Source organism: Lathyrus oleraceus, chromosome 3 (assembly GCF_024323335.1).
Source record: "Lathyrus oleraceus cultivar Zhongwan6 chromosome 3, CAAS_Psat_ZW6_1.0, whole genome shotgun sequence".
In the NCBI taxonomy this organism is placed as follows: Eukaryota; Viridiplantae; Streptophyta; class Magnoliopsida; order Fabales; family Fabaceae; genus Lathyrus; species Lathyrus oleraceus.
Window position 1 is genome coordinate 390,537,197 of NC_066581.1, and position 19,059 is coordinate 390,556,255.

A 19,059-nucleotide genomic window follows, 5' to 3' on the forward strand; every position below is an offset into this window, starting at 1 on the left:
AACAAAGCATGTTGTGCTAACTGCATCCGCCCAAAAAAATATTTAGGAAGGTTGGAGTCACTGAGCATTGTTCTTGCGAGTTCCACCAAGGATCTATTCTTTCTCTCTACGACACCGTTTTGTTGTGGTGTTCGTGGTGCGGAGAAGTTGTGGGAAATTCCGTGCTTTTCGCAAAATTCTTCAAAGAATGTGTTTTGAAATTCTCCCCCGTGGTCACTTCTTATGGAGGTTATTGAGAGAGACTTCTCATTCTGAATTTGTTTCGCATATTTTTTGAAAGCCTTGAAAGCATCGCTTTTCTGCACAAGAAACAAAGTCCACGTATATCTAGAGAAGTCATCAACAATTACTAAACCGTAAACATTACCTCCGAAACTTTTCGTTCTTGATGGACCGAAGAGATCCATGTGCAAGAGTTGAAGTGGCCTCGACGAAGATACAACATTCTTGGATTTGAAAGTTGTCTTAGTTTGCTTTCCCTTTTGGCATGCGTCACACAACTTATCCTTGATGAACTTAATCTTTGAAAGACCAACAACAAGATCATGCTTTATTAATTTGTTCATGTGCTCCATGTGTATATGAGCGAATCTTTTATGCCATAGCCAAGCCTCGTTGTTGTTTGTCATTAAGCACTTTACCTTCAAGGAAGAGTCATCAAAAGAAGTCATAAAAATATAATTAACCCTTTTACCTTTTAGCAAAATGTCATGGGTGACTTCATGCTCTATCACACATTCATCTTTTGAGAAGATGATCCGGAACCCTTTGTCACACAATTGACTTATGCTAAGAAGGTTGTGCTTTAGGCCTTCAACATAAAGGACATCTTCGATGATGGTAAAAGGAGGTGCTCCAATGGTTCCTACTCCAAGGATCTTCCCTTTGGTGTCATCACCGTATGTAACATATCCTTTGGCCTTTAAAGATAGATGTGAAAATTTGTCGATATCGCCCGTCATATGCTTTGAACAACCGCTATCAAGATACCATTGATTCGAGGTTGTCTTCAAGCATACCTACAAAACAAAATCAAGTTTTGTTAGGTACCCAAATTGCTTTGGGTCCTTGGTAGTTAGTACCCTTTTTAACCCACACATAATGCCCTTTTGGAACGCTAAAGTTTCGCACATAACAAGCATTAGGTGTGTGCCCTTTGATTCCACAATAAAAGCAAGTAGGTTGAAAATCACTTCTATATCTAGGAACATAATTCTTCTTCTTAGCAATCATTTTCTTTTTATGACTTTGATGCATATTTTTAGAATTGTTTACTTTCTCTTTAGCAACTTGTTCACTTGCTTTAACAAAAATGGTCTTATTTGTGCTTGGTTTAGAAAACTTAGAATATCCTAATCCACTTTTATCATTAGAATACCTTTGTTGCTTAAGAATTTCTTCCAACCCAATTTGACCTTTTTCATATCTTTCTAAAACTCTTTTAAGTTGAACAATTTGAAAAGATAAAGATTCACAATTCTTACATGCAAGACTTTGTTTTTCATCCATCAACTTTTGTTTTCCATTTTCAATATATTTTTCCAAAGCAGTATTTTTTTCTTCTAAGGATGAAATTTGTTTCTTTTGGGATGAAATACTTTTATACAATGTCTTGCATTCTTTTAAGAGTTCATTTATAACATCTTGTGCGTCGTTGTCATAAACTGAAAAATTGCTACTAACCTCATCGATTTCTTCATCGGAGTGATGTGAAGCCATAAGAGCCATGTTCGCACATTCATCGCTTTCCGATTCCGAAGATGAACTGATCTCATTATCGTCCCAAGCGACGTAAGCCTTTTTGTTTTTGAATTCCTTCTTGCCTTTGAATCCTCCTTTCTTTGCAAGTTTTGGGCAGCCCGACTTTATGTGACCTTGTTGTCCACATTCATAACACGTGACGTCTTGCATTGATGTGGATGCTTCCTTTTTCCTAAAATGGTTATTCTTTTTAGGATAAGAGGAATTTTTATTTTTATTAAAAAACTTACCAAGCTTCTTTACAAGAAGCATAAAGTTCTCATCTTCGGACGTCTCATCATCTTTGTCCCTTTTTGAATCAACCTTCAAGGCAATTCCCTTGGACTTCTTTTCTTGACTTTCGTGCTTCTCGAGCCTTCCAAGTTCCAATTCGTGTTCTTGAAGTTTTCCAAATAAAGATGTGGATGTCATCGTTGAGAGACTCTTCTTTTCCGAAATAGCGGTCACTTTCGGTTGCCATTCTCTTGTCAAAGATCTTAGGACTTTCACGTTGAGATCATCATTAGTGAAAGTTTTACCCAGAGCGATCAAGTGATTTGTTAGATGGACGAATCTGTTTTGTAAGGCAACTATAGATTCACCGGGCTGCATGCGGAACATCTCATATTCTTGACTTAGAGTGTTTAGCCTCGATCTCTTCACTTCGGTGGTTCCTTCATGTGTTTCAACCAAGGTGTCCCAAATCTCCTTTGCCGATTTACATTGAGATATACGGAAGAACTCGTCCATACTAAGAGCGCTTTGGAGTATGTTGATTGCCTTCTTCTCATTTAGAATCCTTTTCTTATCATCTTCGTCATAAGTGTTTTTCAACTTTTGGGTACCAACTCCATTCACCACATTTACCGGTTTGTGTGGACCTTCTTCAATTGCTTCCCATATACCTTCCCCTTGGGCTTCAAGATGTGCCTTCATTCTGATTTTCCAGAAATCGAAATATTCTCTGGAGAAGAGTGGGGGCTTGTTGCTACTTCCACCGTCTTTGAAAACCGGATTTATGCTTGCGGAAGCCATGCTGGATCTCTAGGAACAAGTTACCTATAACTTGCTCTGATGCCAATTGTAAGTTGTAAATGCGCCTAAGAGGGGGGGGGGGGGTGAATTAGGTGGTTAAAAAATCTTCGAACTTGTTTCCGGTTTTTGGTTATTTTACGTTTAAGTGCGGAAAGATAAATTGCGGAAAGTAAAAAGACACCGGAAATTATAGTGGTTCCCTTCACAATCCGAAGGTACATCCACTCCCCTTTCCACACGAAAGAGATTTCACTATAGTTAGAATTATGGTACAGCCTATTCACACAAATGGTGATGCCTACTATCTAACCTATAGGTAAACAAGTGTATGAAGAACAATCCTGGATCACAAGTCAAACAGAAATAACTCTTTTGAAGATATTAACAAAGTGTAGTATTATCAATCTTCTCTTGATTGATCTTCTCCTTAGATAAATAATTCACTCCATGAATAATATACAAGTGTTCAAGAAATAGAATGAGATGAAACTTTGATTATGAACATTTTTTTAAAAATTATTGAAGGAAATATGAAAGAGTGATTATCTTAAGTTTGTATGAAGATACTTGGAGGTGAAAAATTCATTTTTGAAAATTTAAGAATTTATATTGCCAAAACACCTTTTCAAAGAGGTATCATTTTTTTCCATAAACATTGATGAAAAGATATAATTTTTCAAAAACATTTTCACTGCAACGAACAGTGTTAACCGGTTAACCAAATGGGTTAACCGGTTAACACATACAACGTTAACACAGGATTTCAAAAAAACTGGGTTGTTAACCGGTTAACCCGTATGGTTAACCGGTTAACACTGTTGAAATGTAGAAAAATACTTTAAGAAAATTGTGTCTTGCATTTCAATGTGTTAACAAATGGTTATGTTTAAAAATGCAAATGCAGATCATGATTGTTGAACACTTGTATACTAATCTAAGAGTGAGTTAGATATACCTAAGAAGTGAATCAACAATCTTGCAAACGGTTGACTTGAAAAAGAAGCTTGATCAAAAAGTTCCTCATGCGTATGTGGCTTGATCACTTTGATGCTTGAATTATCTTTGAAGCTCTTCTCTTTTTGCATTGATGCATGTTGTCTTCATCAAAATACTTCTTGGATTGAAGCTTGCTTCTACACTTAGTACTCTAAGGGAACCCTTTTTTCAAATATGTGTTATAGGTTGGCAATTGTGAAAAGATTTATGCAAAAGATTGGAGGGATGAGAAGAGAATAGATTATATTTACAAATTTTATTGTTTGAATGGATGAACCCATTACCTACGTACCATCACAAAGGAGGACCAAAACCTCGTAGTTCGTGGTAAAAATTTCAAAGATTGGTGAATTGATTTTAATCAAAAGCCTTAAGGTCTTTTGTTATCAAAGGGAGAAAACTCAACCTAAACCAACAACCCACCATGTGAGGAAGGCTTCAACATGCTAGTGAGGGGTTAACCCTATAATAAGCATGGAAGGCTTATGATCCAACACTAAGGATGAGGTGAGATTTACATCAACCACTATGATAACTCAAACCTATGACTAATGTTTTTGAAAATAGTTTAACAAGTGGCCATTGGAACCACAAAACAACTTGAGATGGGTTATATTTACAAATTGAATTTACAAAATGAGGTCAAAGTTGGATTAAAGTTTATTTACAATGAGTATTTATGAAAATGGTTTTGAAAAGTCAAAGGCCTAAGACCTAGGTTTCTAATTTAAAATAAAGTCAAAGTTTGAAAAATTATTTTTGGCTTGGTTAAAGGGGGGAGAGGAGAGAAGGTATATTCCTAAAGCATACAAATATAAGAGGGGAGAGATAACCCTTGGAGTTCCTTTTCTTGGAGTCATAGAGATGACTCAAGATGCTCCTTTCCTTTGGATTTAGCATACAAGGTAAGCAATCAATAATTTGAATTCAAGCTCCTAGGATCTCCATTTGGCTTGGCTCTTAAATTGGCTACTCATGGCAATGGTCCTCTTTTCCCAATCTTAAGATGAGATTCCTATCATACCAAAGCACACATTAAAAAGCTCACAAGATAATAAAGAGAATGGACAAAGAATAAGATTGAGGAGAAGTCCTTTGAGGTCAACTTTGAATTTTGGCATTCGAAAGGCATGAGGCCTAGTTGCTCTTCAACACATTTTGCATTATAAAGGCTTGAACTCCTTTAAGCATAGGTGAATCTTAATTCTAAGTACTTTCTCCTTTTGTATTTTGGTTCACATCAAAACAAACACAAAAACAACACAAAATAGAAATATATTTATATACAATAATGGGCTCAAATGAGCAAATGAAAAATGACTTAAACATAAAATATGTTCTCAAGTGAGCAAAATGAAAATCAAGATGAATAATGAGCAAGAAATAAATGACATTAAAAGTAAATGAAGCTCAAATTAAACTTAGTAATTAGTAGAGTTATGTTAACTTGTCATAAGACAATGTAGTGCTATGTTAAGCAATCATAAGTGGACTAATATAGTAGCCACGCCTATCTGAGGCCGGTCAATAAGAATATAGGCAAAGAACACAAGTTAGAGGTCATGACTAGTAAGCCAAGCTCCATAAACTTGCCATGCCAAACAAGAGGGGAAAGGCCTTGTATTGACTTTTGGGTTATTTGCTTGACTAAGAAGTAACCTATCTTTGACACAAAATAACTCATTTGATCATGGATGAAGTTGAGTTTGGTTTGGATCAAAGAAGATTAAACTTCTATTTGTCAAGACCAACCTCAAGACTTTAACTCATTGGCCAAGGGATGAAAGGGAGGGGGGTAAGAAGACAACAACCAATCCCAATTGATCAAGGGATAACTCATCCTTGATTAAATTCATTCATCTCTCTAGGTGATGATCCTTAAGGATTCTCAAACCACAAGATCCAATGAATTTGATCAAAGTTGAATCAATTCAACCTTGATCAACACCAAACAGAAGAGGAATGAATATAACAAGTCAAGAAGTCAATAATATTTTTTGGTAATTTTTGAATTACAAGAAAATACAAATAAAAATAAACAAACAAAGTTGAACCTCAAATTCAATTCAAAACAACTTCAATAAGTCCAATTAAATTTTCATAGGTTCAACATAGTCAAACAAACTTTGACTAATTTTCTCACAAATTTTTAAAGTCAGAAGGCAATTAAAATCAATTAAAAAACAACCAAAAATCGCATAATATGAATTAAAATCTCAAATAATCTCAAAACAAACAAGAAATTGTTGAGACTATTTTTCATTGACTTTATCATGATCCATAAATGCTATGAAAATATTTTTGTATTTTTCTAAAGTCAGAAAGTATTTTAAAATGAATTAAAATCATTAAAAAAGCAAATAATTCATGAAAAATATCAAATGAGGTCACAAAAATAATTAAAAATCATAAGATGAAACTAGATTTTTCAAGAAAAATTTTAAAGTTGCTCTCATATTATTCTGACCTCATATAAATTTTTTATGAATTATTGAAAATAGAATGAAATAAAAGAAAATAAAGAGAAAATGAAATAAAGCGAAAAGAGCTGAGCCACCAGATCCATTTCATTAATTGACATGGCATGTTACACGGCTTGGATCTGAGGATGCATGATGCACTCAAGTCAGCAGCGCAACACAATGCATTAAAAGAAATAATCAGAATGGATGCATGAGATTAGATAGTGAGGAAGGGATCCAATGGTTGGGATCAATACACATGGTGGTGGCGGTGGAAACCACCATCTTCTCCGATCAACCAAACAGAATCCGGCCAGAATTGCAGGAAAACGATTCTCATCAAAAATGAAAAACAAGGGCATGGAAATGAAGCTTATGTGATGTAGATCATCATTGTACCATTAGATTCCTCTCATTCTTCCTATATTGAGATAAAGATGAAGGAGAAAATCATGGTGTCCACATGGATTGATCTTGAAATGGAAAATTAAATGCACCAAAAGCTTGCCTCAAGTATGAGGACTTCATAGAACCACAAAAACACAAGAATACTACATTGAATTGTGAGTTTCAGATCCAAACAGTTTGAGCTTATACCTTCCAAAATGGTGAGTGTAACACCTCAAAATTTGCCCTCCTCTTCTTGGGACTAGTTTAGCATTTTGCATTTCATTTTTAGGACATTAGGCATTGCATCTTTGCATATCATGTGAAAATAAACAAGTCATCCTCCTAAGTCTTGCTCAGAAGATAGAGAGGTCAAAAGATTCATGCTTGAGGGTCTTGTTGAATTGACCAACCATCTGAGGGTTTGTGCTTCAATTAGGGTTTTCTTGGTTATTCAAGGAGTTTGACCATTATCTTATTGGCAAGGATATGTCATCATCATCATGGTTATGTCCTCCTCAAAGGCTCATTGTTTATGCTCAGATTCTTTGGGAATAGGGTTTTGACCTCTGGTCAACCCTAATCAGTTGCATTCTACCAGTCAGGGATTTTCAAGGAGATGAGGTCTTTCTTTAGAAGGAGATCATCATATGATATTATTGAGCTTGTACAAGCTAGGGTTGCATTTTGGAGCCATTTCATCAAGTGGTTGAGGCTCAAAGTCATCTTTGCATGTTCAAGTCATCTGAGGACCTAGGAAGTCAACAGAAAGTCAACTGAGGGCTAGGAAGTGGAGAAATGAGTTTCAACATCTCATTCATGTTCAAAAGAGGCTTATTTGTCATTACAAATTCATATCTTGAAGAATTTGAGGTCAGATCAAAGGTTTTCAAAAATGGAAAGTGACCTGTAATTGGAAGTTTCCAAAAATGAAAAGGTTTTGGTTCAAATTCAACTTGATCTTACATCATCAAAGAAGCTTCAAATGAATTTTTGTTCAACATGAAAGTTGAATATCTCTCTCTCCCATTTCCAAAAAGTCCAAGATCATGAATTTATGATGAATGGTTGAGGAGATATGACCAAATCATTGCCAAGTGTGCATGGGATTTCAAATGACCATAACTTTTGATTCGTAACTCCAAATTTGGTGGCTCTTCTTGCATTGTTCTCCTCTTGACTCATACTTTCCAAATACCTCATCATATTGCATGAATTGTCATCACATGATCATTTGTTAATCCATGCCTTTTTTGGAGGGAAATTGCAAAATTCAAAAATGGTGCATTGTATGGACTTTCTACCATTGCCATTGTGTTTAAAAGATGATTTTAAGTGACTTTGATGAAGGAAGTGGTACTGTTCACGTGGGTTTACTACATGCACCGTGCAATTTTGATTTTTTGCAAAACACCTTATTTTCATTAACCAAACTAATTATGGATTAGCAAGTTGATTAGGACTTCATATAAATACTCTAATCTAACAGAATATGGAAGAGCTTAATCATTTTCACCATTTTTTAGATCTAGAAGTTTTTCCCTCCATTTTTTCTCTCAACCAAAATTTGAAAAATCTTCAAAGAACATTGCAATATTCTTCCACATTCTTGTTCTCTGGTGTTGATTAAGTGCAGATCAAACCTTGGATTGGTGAATTCGTGTAGAAATCAAGCATTGAAGTTCAAGAACTCAAAAATGGCAAATGCAAATTGAGCTAGATCTACACGTTTCCAAGCCTCAACTTCATCATCAAACTTCATAACAAGTGATTTGGAGTGGATTTGCATGCTTGCCTGGCCTGGAATCTGCAGAATTCAAGAACTGATCTTCAAGAGGTCACATTTTCGATCACCTTAATTCTCTGTTTTATGTGTATAATATTGTAGAACATTTGATGTTGATCAATCTGATATAAATTTCGTGCGATTTGGATAAGAATTGAGAGAGATATGCTTGATTGAAGTTTTGAATGTCAAACTTTATTTGCTTCGATTTGCATGAATCATGTTGAATTAGGATGAATTGATGCTTGATCTATAATCTCCATTGCATGAGCTTCGTTTTGGTATAATTTTTTGTAAAATCTGAGAAATTCTGGAAATTCTGGAATTTTTTTGATGAACTTCATACTGTTCATCATCATCTTCGTGAAGAAGATGAAGATCTTCATCTTAGCGATGCCCTAGCGTCCGCGTCTGTCCGTCGCTAGCATGAGGCTAGGGTTCGCTGCAAAACGGTGTTGTTTCAGTGCATGGCGCGCTCCATTTGAATTCGGACCAGGTTCGATCCTGGCCGGCAGCGTTATTTCAAATAAATTCCTCTTTTGGCTTTTCCCTCCATATTTCATGCTATGCTTCATTTTTATTTCAATTTTTTTTGCCAACTTCAAAAATCCATAACAAATTGAAAAATGATCCAAAAAATGTCTGGTTTTTTGCTACTTGATCCTTAGGATGTCTAAAATTTAATGATGTTAAATTTTGAAGTTGTGCATGGCTGGATTTTGATTGGTGTTAGAATATGTGAACATGTGTACATTTGTGACCTTGCTCCATTCATCTTATCATGAAATGCTTGATTTTAATCCAATGGACATGAAATTTTACATGATGATTCTAGACAAATTGATGGATGTTTTAGGCTTGGTTTGGTATTTTTCTCATTTACCATTTCTGTTTTATGCACATGTTAACATGATGTGACAATTTGTGTCACACATTTGGTTGATCAACTTGTGCAATTTCATTTCCATATCAAATGACTTCTGTTGTTTCTGATTTTTTGTATGATAATCATGTTGTATGTGTTGAATGCTCATGAAGTTTTCCAGAATTATTTGAATCATTTCTGTTTTGATTTAGAATTTTCATTCTCAATGTCCAAATATGAGCTTTGAAATTGTCTTTGACTTCTCTTGCACATGAAATTCCTTTGATTGATGATTTTGATGTGATCCTTTTTAGGACATGTTAATATGTGTTTGAAGTTACATTGTGTTGAATTTCAGCTCCTGTTTTGAATTTTTTCTTCACTTTTGACCCTAGGCTTTGACCTAGTGGTTTGTACTTACATGTGAGCTTTGAATTTCAGGATCAAGCATCTAATCTCCATGGTTGATGTTGCTTCACCATTTGAATGTTGATATTTGCTATTGATTGCTAACATTTGGTTGTTTTGTAGGTTGATGATAACTCACTTGAGTTTGCCTTATGGTTTATTTGTTGTACATTGGGATTGTCTGTTTGATATTGACTGTTGTCTGTTTGTCTGAATTTTGTACTTATTGGTTTAGTTGTTTCCGCAGGTACCTAAGTTGCTTTAAGTTCATTTGAACTTTGCTTTGCTTTGCTTGTGGTTGGCATACCATTGAGGTAAATTCCTTGAACTTCATGTAGTCTGGAAGACCTGTCATGTTATGTTGGCAGGCACCTGTCTGAAGCCCTCCTTAAGAGGCAATGTTTGTGCTTGTTTATCTTTGTGCCTTGTACATTTAAAGACCTCCTAAGTGAAGAGGCATTGGCAGATAAAAGGGGTGTGCAATCCACCCCATGCTATTCAGTTGTGTCATTCATCTTGCTCACACCCTGTGTTGATGCACTTTGAACAAAAACCGAAAATCTTGTTGTGTCAGTCATGTGGAATAGAGTCCCACATTCTGGACTCCCACACTTTCATTGTCTGAAGCTCTCCCAGGCCAGGGATAAGAGCTGTGAGGTCTTACCCTCACTTCCCATTTCATCTGCTTCACCCTAACTCTCAATCTTAGGATTAAGAGCAAACAACACCCCTTTCCAGTTGGCTTGTTTGTCAAGGTCGATATGACCCCTTGACTAAAGCCTAACCTTGCTTGAGCCCCCTTGGTTGTGTATAGTGTGTGCTAATTGCTTTTGTTGTTTATCTGCTTAGCTTATCATCTCCTTTCTGTAGGAGTTGTATGATCAACTTTCGAGGAAGTTGAACGTACGTAGAGATAGACTTGAGTTGACTCACTGCCTGTGTGAGTCAAACTCTTGTTAGAGACTTCAATATAGAGATCATTTGCATGACAACTTCTAGGCTCGAGTCGTAGTCTCCCTAGTAGTCTGTTATCTCCCTAGTCTCTGGTTAGGATAGAAGTTCTTTCCCTGTTAAGGGGAACTACGTCGCCCTGATCCTCATACCAGATGAGGTACGTAGGCAGGAAATCGTGTGAGATCTCTCCGGGCACCCTTTTTCTTTTTTGGTGTGTGTTTGTTTGTTTGGAGTCTGACGTAAGTCCAGCGATTGGCAGTCGGTTTCCTGTGGGTTGTGTGTGTGGAGTCGGATGTAAGACCAGCGATTGGCATTCCGATTCCAGTTGTGTGTTTGCTCTGATGTCTCAGCGTCTTTGGTGTGCGTTTTGTTTCGGCATGCGTTAGCCGAACTACGGTAGCTCTGATTCTCATTCCAGATGAGATACGTAGGCATAGGATACGATATCCTAGCGAGCCCACTTCCGTCTCCTTCCATCTGTGTTTTATTCCAGCGTGTGTGCATTCTTTGAGTAGTTTGAGCAACCTTATTCTATCCTTCTAAGCGTGGATCCCGTCGAGTACGACGGACGTGAGGGGTGCTAATACCTTCCCCTTGCGTAACTGATTCCTGATCCTTGCGTCTCCGGTCGTAAGACCATTTCCTTTCCAGGTTTACTTCGAGCGTTTCCTTTCCCTCTTTTGGGATAAATAACGCACGGTGGCGGCTCTGTTTGTTTTGCTTTTCCCGCCGGTTGTTTTTCGCGTTGCGACAGTGAGTTTCTGGCCACGAATCCTTCAAGCTTTTTGCTCCTTTTTTATCTTTGAATATAGGGAAGATGATTGGCTAAGGAATCTAGCTTTGAAATTCAACTAATGTTGCTGAATTTCAAGCTCGGAAATATTGAAAATAGTGAGTGATTCTTTTGGTGAGGTTTGTGGTTTTAGTTCAGCAGCATATGGGATCTCCAAAAGGTTATCAAATGAAGGAGAGGAGGCCCTTATTTATAGGTGAATGCATCTGATCATCACACTTTGCTCATGTGCATGGGAATTGCAATTTTGAATGCATGGGCCTTTATGGACGTGTGAGAGGCCCATGAATGGCTGAAGGGACTTGCTGGGCTCATATGGAAAGCATGTGGTCTTGCACATGGAATGGAAAAGGCTTGTATCTCAAGTTTTATCATAAAATGTCAAGAATACACATAAATGAAGAAAATTTTGAATCTCTCAAATGGTAAATATAAATGACTATTGTGAGTAATGGTTGGAAAGATCTTGAAATAAGGAATAAAAGTCATGTTGGGCAAAAAAAAACCATTTGACATGTGCAAATTGATCAAAACTGGCTTGGAAAGTTCAAGTGTAAAACATGTTCAAATCACTTTGAAAAAGTTAGCCAAAAGTAAGCTTGATCAAACCCCTATGTCTTCATGATACAAGCTTCAAATAAAAATATCTCCAACAACAACGTTGTATATATTTTCAATACAGTCAATTTAGACTCAAAGTTTGAATCATTTGGATTTTCTATGACAAAGTTATGGGCATTTGAAGTTGGGTACTTTTTTCAAATTCAATTAATTAGGTCAAAGATGACCTATAATGTTTTGCAATGTAACATGTATTTTCTTTAGGATTATGAAATTTTGTCCAACATAACATTTGAATTAGACATATCAAGCTTTCCAATTCCTTTGGTCCCACCTCAAAATCATAAAAATTTAGAAAGTTATGCCCTTGGCAAGTTGACCCAAAATTAGGGTTTCAGTCAAAATGACCTATAATGTTTGGAAATGAATGATGACCTTCCAAGCTTCAAATGGATTTTTTATAAACATGAAAGTTGTTCATATGGTTATTAGGAACATACTTGTGTTTGGGGTCATCTTTATTTGACAAACACATCAAAAGTTATAGTTCATTGAACCTCATCTTAGTCAGATGACTTGACTGGTCAGCTTTTCAAAGTCAAACTTCAAATCTTGATGAACAAATGATTGACGGGCCTCAAATAGGCTCATATATGCATAAAATGATAAATGAAAGAACTTCCCTTGATTAAATTTGATCATAGGTTGAGATTTCTTCATGGGCAAGGCATAGTTAAAGCACCGTGAAATTAGGGTTTCCTTGGGAAACAATCTTCAAGCCCTTTGGGTTATCTTGATCAAATTGGCAAATTGAGATACTTGGGAGACATATATGATGATTAGGAACTTTGTGGACCATTGTCATGCTTTTTCTCATCTTCATCTAGCAATTGCATTGGGCTTAGGAACCTCCTAGGAGCATTGTGGAGCACATGATCACTTGAGCTTCAAAACAAAAAGAGTTAGTGACATATTTTTGTGTGTTTGGTTAGTAATCAAATAAGCAAAGAAATAACATATAATACAAGCATGCTTGGTGATCTCAAATCACTCAAACAAGTCCCAACCCTAGGGTTAAGGAGTCAAACATGTTATGATCCTTGAGGCAATGCACTTGTGCAATAACATGATGCCATGAGGGATCTTAGGGTCAAAATTAGGGTCTTACAGGCTCCAACTTGGATAAATCAACAAGTATGCCACTAGCTCTCATGAATGGAAAAAAGGTCAAGTTTCCACACAATGCCATGAAGAATGGGAGACTTACAATCTCACTTACTAGAATGACATGCCTTGAGGGACAAATTTGGCTATATGTTAAGCCATCGTAATTGGACTTATGTATAAGTCACAACTATCTGAGGCCAGGCAATAAAAATATAGGTGTTCATGCATGTTAGAGATTTGGTACAAAAAACCAAACCCCTAAAACATATCACACACTAAAAGAAATGGGATGGACATATCTCAGTCAGACTTATGTTGATTCATGTGACACAAGGTCATTGATGAATCAACTAGCATTTATACATTAGAGAAATCATTGGTCAATAATGGATTAGGAAAGAATAGGTATGAAGATGAAGGGGAAATAGAAACCCAAATTGATCATATGAGAAATTTCATCTGATCAATATTATCCATTCATTTTGGGAGATGAAATGTACATTTCATCAATCCCCTAAATCCAATGGTATTAATCAAACAAAAGTCAAATCAACCATGACCAAGGCCAAACAGAAAGTCAAACATCACAAGACCATAAAAATGGCTCAACACAATTTTCAAACAATTATTCAATTAAAAATAAAATTAAAAATTAATTAAAATGCATTTTTAAATGGACAAAACCTCAAATCCCTTCAAAACACCAAATAAATGGTCAAAGGATTTATCCTAAGTCAAACAAGGTCAAAGGACCTTAGACAAAAAAATTCATAATTTTTGGAAAGTCAAAAGTATTTTTAAAATATTTAAAACAAGTCAAAAACCATTTAATTCATGAAAAATATCAAAATCAATCCAAAAAAAATGATTTTAATTCAAAAAATGGAAGAGGAAAATATTTAAAGATTTTTCGTGAAAGTCCCATATTTTTTGGATTAAAAATAAAATTAATATGAATTAAACAAAATAAATGGATTAAAGTCCTTAGTCATTAATTAAGCTTGCAGATCTGATGGCCAAGCACGCGATTTCCACCAAAGTCCTTAGTCAATGCATCACAAGCTTGGTAATCAAAAGGAAAGGCTAGGATTAAAATATTTCAAACAGATCAGATGGCCAGGAGACATGACACCACATCACCGGAGCCCTAGCTCCGGTGGACCTCACCGGACTGGTCCACCCTCAACCATCAAGAAAATGAAAAGTAAGGACACTATTTTAAAGAAAAAAAGCTCATGAGCTCGAAACTGGCCTCAATTTTGTCCAATTCCAAATATATTGAGAGATATGAGGAATTGAATTTTAAGGTAGACAATCTGAGTTGTTTTGATTTGACCTCAAAGTAACTCAATCTTATTGCCTTGATTGGTAGTTCTTTAGACAACCAATAAACAAAGAGAATAGTGGAGAATTGAGAGAGAATCGAAGACTTGAAGTTTTGGGAAAATCACCTTCGGGTAGCAGTGATTTGGCTTGATCTCAATGTGAATCCACTTGGCTCTTCCTCCTCTTGCTTTCAGTGATCAATTAAGATGAAAATGCCAATGAATCCTTGGAGTTTGAATCCCAAAACAGAAGGAGAAATTCAAACTGATTTCAAAGAAATCGTCAAGTAATTTTATGGAGTAGGGTTCTGAGTTTGCTTGGTAAGGCTTGGGCAATGTATGTGTATGATTTCTGAAGCAATGAACTTGTATTTATAGGCTACATGATTCATTTCTACACCAATCCAAAAAATGTCAAAAATAGCAATGTTATGCACGGGTGCATGGGCATTGAATTAGGCCCAACCAGTGATGCAATCCACTTCCAATTCACGCACATTTGATACTGAAGTCATCACATGGAAGCATGCAAAAAGACTTAATTATTTGAGTGCAAAAATTTCCAAAACAAACCCAACAAAGGAACCATGCACAAGACCCTCAATTCTTGTCCAAATGAAGTTATCTTGGATGATTTGGAAAGGTGACATCAAGGGGAACAACTTTGATGTTGAACACTTTTCCATTTGGAGCTTGGATCATGATAAATTGTGAGGTGGAAGTTGGATAAATCAAACATGGTTGAAAATTTTCTATGTACAAAGTCAAATGACCACTTTTTCCACCTTGAATAACTTTTGCTATGAGCTTCAAATGAAAATTGAAATTCTGGTATCAGATATAAGATGTTGAAGGTAATGTCACGACACTAATATCTGTTAACACACAATGGATAAAAAATACATAATGGTAAAGCGAATAATACAAGCAATTATTAACCCAGTTCGATGCAACTCACCTACATCTGGGGGCTACCAATCCAGGAAGGAAATTCACTAAAATAGAATTAGTTCAAAGACTCTCCGTACACTTCAACAAGTTACAATCTTTCTCACCTAATCTCTACCCGTGCAATTTCTACCTAAGCACTCTTAGATATGAGAACCCATTCACTTCCCTTACAATCACACACCAGTGATTTTAAACAACAATCCCTTGAGAAAAGAAAATACTTTTCAATTACACACTCTTGATTTTACTTCACAGTTTCAATCAAGAAGACACACTCTTGATCTTGCTTTACAACTTTGATCAAGAAGACACACACTCTTGCTTAACAGCTTTAGAGTGACAAATTACGACCACAAATCAGTCCAATTCAATCATCAATGGATGACTTGAATGACCTACAAGTCTTACGACTAAACAGACACAAACCCTAGCTCTCTCTCTATATTTCGCTCAGTCTTGGTTATGTGTTCAAACAAGTTTTCTAAGTCCCTTTTTATAGAAACACCCAGCCGGGCTTGGACATCTTGAAAACCCTAAATCTATTTTCCAATCAAATCTTTTTATAACAGCTGTTTAGATCTCCTTGGAAAATAAGTAAATCTGGTTGTAATCCATGATTGAATGCGCCAGCTAGCCATATCTTCAATCATCCAAAGATTGCCAATAATTGTGCAATCACAAAACACCAGACATTCATACTGATGTTCTGTGTACAGGATGTCATGACATCGGGTCTGACATCCTGGAAAAATCCTGCATAATCCAATAATTCCTTTTATAACTTCCAGCGGGTACAGCCATATCAGATGTCATGACATTGTGTATGTCATCTGAAATAATTCTGCATGAACATGTCTTTCATTTAAGCTCCAGCAGGTACATTCAATATCAGAAGCCTTGTCATTGTATGTGGCATTCTGAAACAATCCTGCATGCACATGTTCTTGAACTCCAGCAGGTACATAGGATATCTTATGTTAAGACATCACACATGACATCTTGTGAACACTCTTTGTTTTACCAAAATTGCTGCCAACACTTAGAATCAACAAACTCCCCCTTTGGCAAATTTTGGCTAAAACATATATCTGTCCTTTTTGTTCACAAGGTAAACTATCAGCAGTTAAACCACATAACAGTAGTTTAATCAGCAGCAGAAGCAAAACAATTACTAGCTATGGCTACTAGTAATACACACATGCACAAGGGTACTTCTCCTCCCCCTAAATCTGTGCAACAATCAACAGAATTACTAGTTATGGATGCAACTAGTAAGACACACAAATGCACAATGCACCAGGGTACTTCTTCTCCCCCTAAATCTGTGCATTCATCAAATAACAGCTACTGTAACTCCAGCACCTGTATCAGTCAGAATGTCATTCTGACATCTGCTTCAACATCAGCACCTGTGCACCATATCAGACATCCTCTTTGACATCTGTAAACAGAACACCATTCTGTTTTAGCACCTGTGAACTTCTTTCAATAATAGTTGTCCTTCTGTCCAGCCACACACATCTCACAACTCCATCTCCCAGCTCCACATACTTCTCCCCCTTGTTAGTCAAAATTGACGAAAGGTGACCATTTCTCATAACTTCTTCACACCCATCACATCCTTCACTACATCATACCTCACAAAACTTCATACTCTCTTTGTGAGGGCTATCCACAGACGCCTTTGATTGCTATAGATTCTCATACACACATATCCCTAATTTTCCTCTTAAACATTCAAATTGATTGTCATCCAAAGCTTTTGTGAATATATCAGCTAATTGCCTCTCTGTAGGAACATGCTCCAGTGCTATGATCTTCTCTTGCACAAGTTCTCTGATGAAGTGATACCTGATATCAATGTGCTTTGTCCTGCTGTGCTGAATAGGATTCTTGGAAATATTTATAGCACTCAGGTTATCACAATATAATGTCATGACTTCTTGTGTGACATTGTATTCAGACAATATTTGTTTCATCCAGACCAGTTGAGAACAACTACTTCCAGCTGCTATGTATTCAACTTCAGTAGTGGATAGAGATACACAGTTCTCTTTCTTGCTGAACCATGAAATCAGATTGTTCCCTAAGAAGAAACATCCTCCCGATGTGTTCTTCCTATCATCAGCACTCCCAACCCAGTCTGCATCACAGTATCCGGTCAACATAGATCCAGATCCATGAGTATATAACATCCCATAGTCATTGGTGCCATTGACATATTTCAGTATTCTCTTCACTTGGTTTATGTGACTGAATTTTGGTTCTGCTTGATATCTAGCACACATACCAACAGCGAATGCAATGTCAGGTCTGCTTGCTGTGAGATATAGCAGACTGCCTATCATGCTTCTGTATAGACTTTGATCTACACTGACACCATTTTCATCTTTGGATATTTTTACATGTGTAGGAGCAGGTGTTCTTTTATGGCTTGCATTCTCCATGCCAAACTTTTTCACAATGTTCTTGGCATACTTGCTTTGAGATAAAAAGATAGAGTCTTCCATCTATTTGACTTCTAGCCCAAGAAAGTAGGTCAGTTCTCCAACAAGGCTCATCTCAAACTCAGATTGCATTTATCTAACAAAATGTTCAACCATCTGTTCTGACATTCCACCAAATACAATGTCGTCTACATATATTTGTGCCACCATGAGCTTCCCTCCTTCATTCTTCACAAATAGAGTTTTGTCAATACCTCCTTTCCTGTATCCATTGTCAGTGAGGAACACTGTGAGTCTCTCATACCAAGCCCTGGGAGCTTGTTTTAACCCATAGAGGGCTTTCTTCAGTCTGTACACATGTTGTGGAAGATTTGGATCTGTGAAGCCTTTAGGCTGTTCAACATAAACTTCTTCTTTTAGGTAGCCATTTAGAAAGGAACTTTTTACATCCATCTTAAACAGTTTGAATTTCAGAATACATGCCACTCCAAGCAATAATCTAATGGACTCAAGGTGAGCTACAGGAGCAAAAGTTTCATCAAATTCAACTCCTTCAACTTGAGTGTATCCTTGAGCTACTAATCTAGCCTTGTTTTTAGTAACAACTCCTTGTTCATCAGATTTATTCTTATATACCCATTTTGTACCTATGACATTTACTCCTTCAGGTCTAGGAACCAATTCCCATACTTCATTCCTCTTGAATTGGCCTAACTCTTCTTGCATGGCATTGATCCAGAACTCATCAGTCAAGGCTTCCTTGATATTTCTGGGTTCAATCTTTGACACAAAGCAACCATGTGAGATTACTTCCTTTGATCTAGTAGTGACTCCTTTATCTGGGTCTCCTATGATAAGGTCTTTGGGATGATCCTTCTGAATTCTGATAGAGGGTCCCTTGTTGATTTTGTCATCTTCAGGTTCAGCTTGAGGTGGTTCTTCTTCCTTATTCTTGTCTGAGGAGTCAGCTGGAGAATCATTCAGAGATGTCTCGACATCGTCTATGACATCAGTCTGTTGATCATCAACCACTACATTAATGGATTCCATCAACACATTAGTTCTAGAATTGAAGACTCTGTAGGCTCTGCTGTTTGTTGAATAGCCCAAAAATATTCCTCATCACTTTTGGGATCCATCTTCCTTCTTTGCTCACGATCAGCCAAGATATAGCATTTGCTA